We start from the raw sequence: 5,668 nt of genomic DNA on the forward strand, positions 1-5,668 counted from the left end.
TTACTGTCATCTTTCCTTTTGATTTAGTTTTCCTTTATTATTTTAGTTTTTCTTTGAGTTTATCACATCCAAATTTGATCGCTTAGATAAAGTTAAGATATGATGTTCACAATAGTTAGTTTATATTCTTAACGTCAATCCTCGTGGGACGATATCGGTCTTCAGACCACTTTATTACTTGTACGACTTGCGCACTTGCAAGCGTAGTCAAATTATTTGCAACAAGTTTTTGGCGCCGTTGCCGGGGATTGAGCAGTTAAGAATTAGACTACTATAGTGAAGAAATATCTTGTTTTAATCTAAGTTTTTTTTATTTGTATTTATTTATCTATTTTTCTTTGGTTGTGTTTGTAGGTGCATGCAAAAAGCACGTGGCTCGGAACTCTTGCCTTTGGATTCAGAAATCGAACGAACTGTTCAAGCATTAAAGAGAGAACGACGAGCTAGGGCTAAGAACATGGCCGAGGAACAAAACCAAGAAGACCAGCAACGGACGTTGCGAGATTATTTCAAGCCCGTAGTGAATGAGAATTATTCGAGCATCCAATGTCAACAAGTTAATGCCAACAACTTCAAGCTCAAGCTGGCCCTCGTCAATATGGTCCAATAGAACCAATATGGAGGCTTGCCGCACGAGGATCCCAATATCCACTTGGCTACTTTTCTGGAGATTTGTGACACAGTTAAGATGAATGGGGTGAGCGCTGAGATCATTCGTTTGAAACTTTTCCCATTCTCCTTGCAGGACCGGGCTCGGGCATGGCTTCAATCTTTACCATCAGGGAGTGTAGCCGAATGGGAGGACATGGCCCAAAAGTTCCTAATCAAATTCTTCCCGCCCTCCAAGACGTCTCAACTGAGGGCTGAGATCACTCAATTTCGGTAATTTGAGTATGAACAATTATATGAGGCATGGGAACGGTTCAAGGAGATGCTCCGGAAGTGTCCTCAATATGGCATTGAGGATTGGTTCCAAGTGCAACTTTTTTACAATGGGCTTACTGGGCAAACTAAGGCCCATATTGATGCAGCGGCCGGTGGGACCATCTTGTCAAAGACACCCGGGGATGCACTTAATCTCTTTGAGGACATGTCAATGAACAGTTGTCAATGGCAAAACGAGCGGTCCACTGTGAATAGAGCAGCAGGAATTTATGGGCGCATTTCTGGACTATTGTTTTATAATATTGTACACATGTCCTTTTCATTTCCGTCTCCTTTTCTTTTCTTTTCCCTTTTTCCTTTTCCTTTTCTTTTTCCTTCTCCTTCCCGTGCACCTCTCTCTCTCTCTCTCACTTTCCCTCACTCACTTTCCCACTCTCCTGTGCTCTCCCTCTCTCCCCTTTTGTCCCAAATCAAACGGATCTTGAACCAAGGAAAGATTTGAAGAAGTTTTCAACGTCAAGAGAAGGATTCAAGGTAAGATTACTGAAAGAACCTCTCTTGAATTTTAAGTTTTTGAATTTCAAAACGTATTTTTGGTTCAAACCGGATTTTGATGGTTTTTGAGTAAAACTAGAGTAGAAATTGGAGATCTTGGGTTCTTTGGACTTGTTTTAGGACCTAGAACTCAGATCTAGTGGTTTCCCCTTGAAATATTTCGATTTGGGTCTGGATTTGCAGGTTTTTCGACTGATTTCTGCGAGCTTCTCTCGCGCAGTTGATTCCACCAATCGACCTGTGCGGTTGACCATATCACATGGAAACCGGTCGACCTATGCGGTCGACCGGATTGCATTGGCCTGACCGGTCGACCTGTCCGGTCGACCGGAGTGCACACCACCGGTCGACCGGTGGTAATGCACTGTTCTGTCACCGGTCGACCGGTTGACATGGGGTTTGACCCCGTTTGGCCTGAAATTGCCATTTTGACCCCTATTTTCGGGGAGAACCTAAATTAGCTTCATTTGGGGGACTTGAGATGAATGCATTAGCATATTTAATCCTTATTTTGAGATTGAAAACCCTTGGAATGATAATTTGAAATATGAAAATGGATTAGGGCACACTAATAGGAAATCTTGGTTAGAAATTGAGATTTGGATTGCTTTAGGAATGAGAATTAATCCTAAAGTGTTGTCTTGCATCAGTGATCGCTGATGATTCAGATTGAAGGGGCTTGAGGAAGCGAAAGCCGGAAAAGGCAACGCTAATCCCAGGTTTGGTAGTGCGAGGTAGGATTTCTATCCCTTTTCCTTGTGAGCCTATTTTTAAAAGAAGATTTGGCATTGAAAATGTTTTAAAGAATGGGATTGGTTGTGAAAGAAAAACGCTTTGAAAACAATGGCTTAATTAGTCATGGAACCTCATGGCTTGCCCAGTCATGGGGCCCGCGGCTTGAGTAGTTCGTGGGGTCATAAAAACGATTTCAGAAAAGTTAATGAATGATTTCTTAAGCAAAGAGATCTTGTGAACTGGTATTAGAGTCTATTGCTGTAAGCCTAGATAGGATGCGGAGAGTGCATCCTTGGGGGCAGAACCCGAAACTCGGTTCGGGTAGGCGAGGCACTTGGTTAGGTAAGTAATTTGTACTAATTACTTGTTGAAGCCTGTAATATGGAGATTTTACATTTATTTCCTTTGAGAAAAAGGATGTGAGGTTCCGGCTGTCTGTTGGGATTGAATGTCTATTTATTTACGTACCCATTTATTTATTTACTTGCACCTTATCTATTTATTTACTTTACGTCTTTGTAATTAACATCCTACTGGACCTTTCGCTCACGTTTTATGTTTCAAATGTATTAAACCGCTCCCAGGAGACTCTAGGAGCGGCGCGGGGTAGCGGAAGATGGCTACTGTTGGATCAAGTGAGGATTGAGTTCATCTTCTTGAATAAATGTAAGGAATTTGAGAAATTCTGTAAACTTATGTAATATTTGGATTAACTAGACTGTGGTTGATGTCTGTTGTAATGATTATTTACATGAGCATGTATGTACGATACCGTATGTCCTGTGGGGTGGAGCCCTGTGTGTCAGAGGCTCCGGAATTCTGTAATTTATTTATATTTTAATGCAGTTGAGTGGGGCTCGTCTGGGAATCTGCTTTATTAACCACTAATCGAGCTCCACGTCACCCACCCCGTTTGGGGGGCGTGACACGTTTTCGTTTTCATTTTCATACAAAAAACAAAAACATTTTGAAATGAATTTTAAACGCACCTAATATGTCGGTCTACTGGTCCAGAAAAGAAAATAAAAGAAGAAAAAAACTTGTGTTTTAATTGTAACTTCTCTGTCCTGAAAAACATTATTCAAATCTTCTAAAACATGAGAAGATAACTTTTTTTTTTTAACCCTCTCACTCTCAGAAAAAAGATTGCGTCGCAAGCAACACATACCCGAAAGACGAAAATACCCTCACACCCTTGATCCCAATCACCACATTCATCCCTACCGTCCATCCCATCTTAAGACCACTTCGCTGATATAAACGGTCATGATCCCCCAAAGCCCATAGAAGAAATCCGTAATTTCCTTAAACGCCACGCTCATTTTTCATTCAGCCCTGATCAGTGCTGAAACTTTGGACGGGCCGCCCGTGACCACCGAAAAGTCTGAATTTTTGCCCGATGACCGAACCCGATCTGCCCGAAAATTTGGCCTGCCTGACCCGACCTGAAAATTCCCATAGACGGGCTTCGGGCAGAGGAAGCCTGCCCGTGCCCGGTCGGGCTGCCCGATGCCCGACCGGCTGCCCGAAATTTTTTTTTCTTTTTTTTTATATTATATTTTTATGTTGTTGAAATAAGTATTTGTATAATTACAATGTGTAATTGTGTATATTATAATTTGAAATATGAAATGAACACACGACACGAACGAACTATATAAAAAAAATTACTTCTTCATTGATTTTTAAATTTGTAATTTATGATTGCCTCATTAAAAACCTTACCAAGAAAAACCCAATTGGGATAAAAACTTGGTAAGGAAAAAGGAGTGCAATCATTGTGGGACGAATTACAAATTTGATGAACTTACAAAGTCTATACAAGATTACAAATTACAATAAACACTATACAAATTAGGAATTACAAAGTAAATAAATATTTACAAAGAAATTATCAAGATGAAGCAGAAGGATCATCTTGAAAATTAAAAGTTAATCTATTAAATTCGTCGATCCATTCTTGGTTTGCCGGTGAGATTGTATCGTGTAAGCGTTGGTCGGAACGGTCCCAATCCTTGATGCACACCAAAGCTTCAACAATATCCTGCTGCAATGCGTTTCTCCGTTCTTCAAGTATTCGGCCGGTTGTACTGAATGCTTGTTCGGCTGCAACGGTGGAGACCGGGATTGAAAAAATATCCATTGCCAGTCGTGTTAGGATCGGCCAAGTTAATGCTCGTGCCCTCCACCACTCAACCAAATCAAACACCTCACTACTGTCTACAACTAAGCCCTCACTCAGGTACGCCATTAACTCGTTGAATCCGCCGCCACCTCTTGATGAAGATCCACTTCCACTCCCAGATTCTTCTTGACCTTGACTCGTCATCGTCGTCTTCTTCTTCTTCTTCTTAGACAACCTGTGACACCCCTTATATACCATCTCCTTCAAACGTTTTAGTTCCTTGCCAACAATCCTAAGTACGTGCCACAATCACTAATCTTCACCTGTCACTTATGTGAAAACTATGGTGTTTCATTTTTTTTTTTTTGCTTAAACAAAATTTCGTTAATACACCATTCCCATCAAGTTTCCTAGCCACAATTAAAATTATACAATCATCCAAGGTATATGAGTTTAACTCCAAAATATATATGTTTACAAAACCAAAATAATCCGTGGGCGATAGGAACTCCTAAAACCTCATGTGTCCAAAATTCACTAAATAAAATAGACATTCTTAAAAGTTCTCCTAATGCTAATGGTGAAGTTGGGTAATAAGTTCCACTAAGCTTTAAGGTAACTTTATGAAATCTACCTAAAAGTTATACAAAAGTTCGGCAATTTGCCAATCAGTTTCATCTATAAATCCTGTTCCTAATTTTGCACTAACATAATTTATTATAGCATCTTTATAGGGGATGCATTGTTCAAGCATTATGTAAGTGGAGTTCCATCTTATGGGCATATCTAAGGCTAATGCTCTAGGATTTTGATTACATGCTTGTAGAAATCTAAACCAATCTTGTATTCTTTGATTACTACCTTGAATCCAAGCAATGTTATCTCTAATTCTTTTAATATGACCTGACATTGATTTTAAACCGGACTTTACTATTAAATTAATTATATGACATGCACAACGTTGGTGGAAAATATCATTATTACTAAATAAACTTAAATCATTTTAAAAAAGTTTTATTGCTTTAGTATTCGCAGTTGCATTATCTAATTTTATGGCCATTATTCTATCTCTTAAACTATATTCATCAATAACAGATAAAATTGTGTTATATATTAAATTGGCAGTATGTGATCCTATAACACATTTGAAACCTAAGATTCTCTTATCCAAATCAAAACCTTTATAATAATGTTCGGTTACAGCTAAATAATCCTTGTTGGCAACGGCGGACCAAATATACGCCGTTAACGCAACGCAACCACTAGTAGAATGTAGAAGGTTGATTAATGCTTCTTTTTCTTGTTTATATAATTTTAATGCATCTTTCCTAAGAGTAGTTCTAGAAAAAAATTGTGCATTAGGATTAT

At 39.1% G+C, this 5,668-nt stretch overlaps 1 non-coding gene across 1 annotated transcript; it reads right to left on the reverse strand.

Moving 5' to 3' along the window:
- Positions 1 to 853: 853 nt before the first annotated feature.
- On the reverse strand, positions 854 to 960 carry LOC112091729. The gene has a single exon (XR_002902279.1). It is a non-coding gene; the product is annotated as a small nucleolar RNA R71 (small nucleolar RNA).
- Positions 961 to 5,668: the final 4,708 nt, after the last annotated feature.

The sequence above is a fragment of the Morus notabilis genome, unplaced genomic scaffold, assembly GCF_000414095.1.
Source record: "Morus notabilis unplaced genomic scaffold, ASM41409v2 Scaffold203, whole genome shotgun sequence".
NCBI lineage: Eukaryota > Viridiplantae > Streptophyta > Magnoliopsida > Rosales > Moraceae > Morus > Morus notabilis.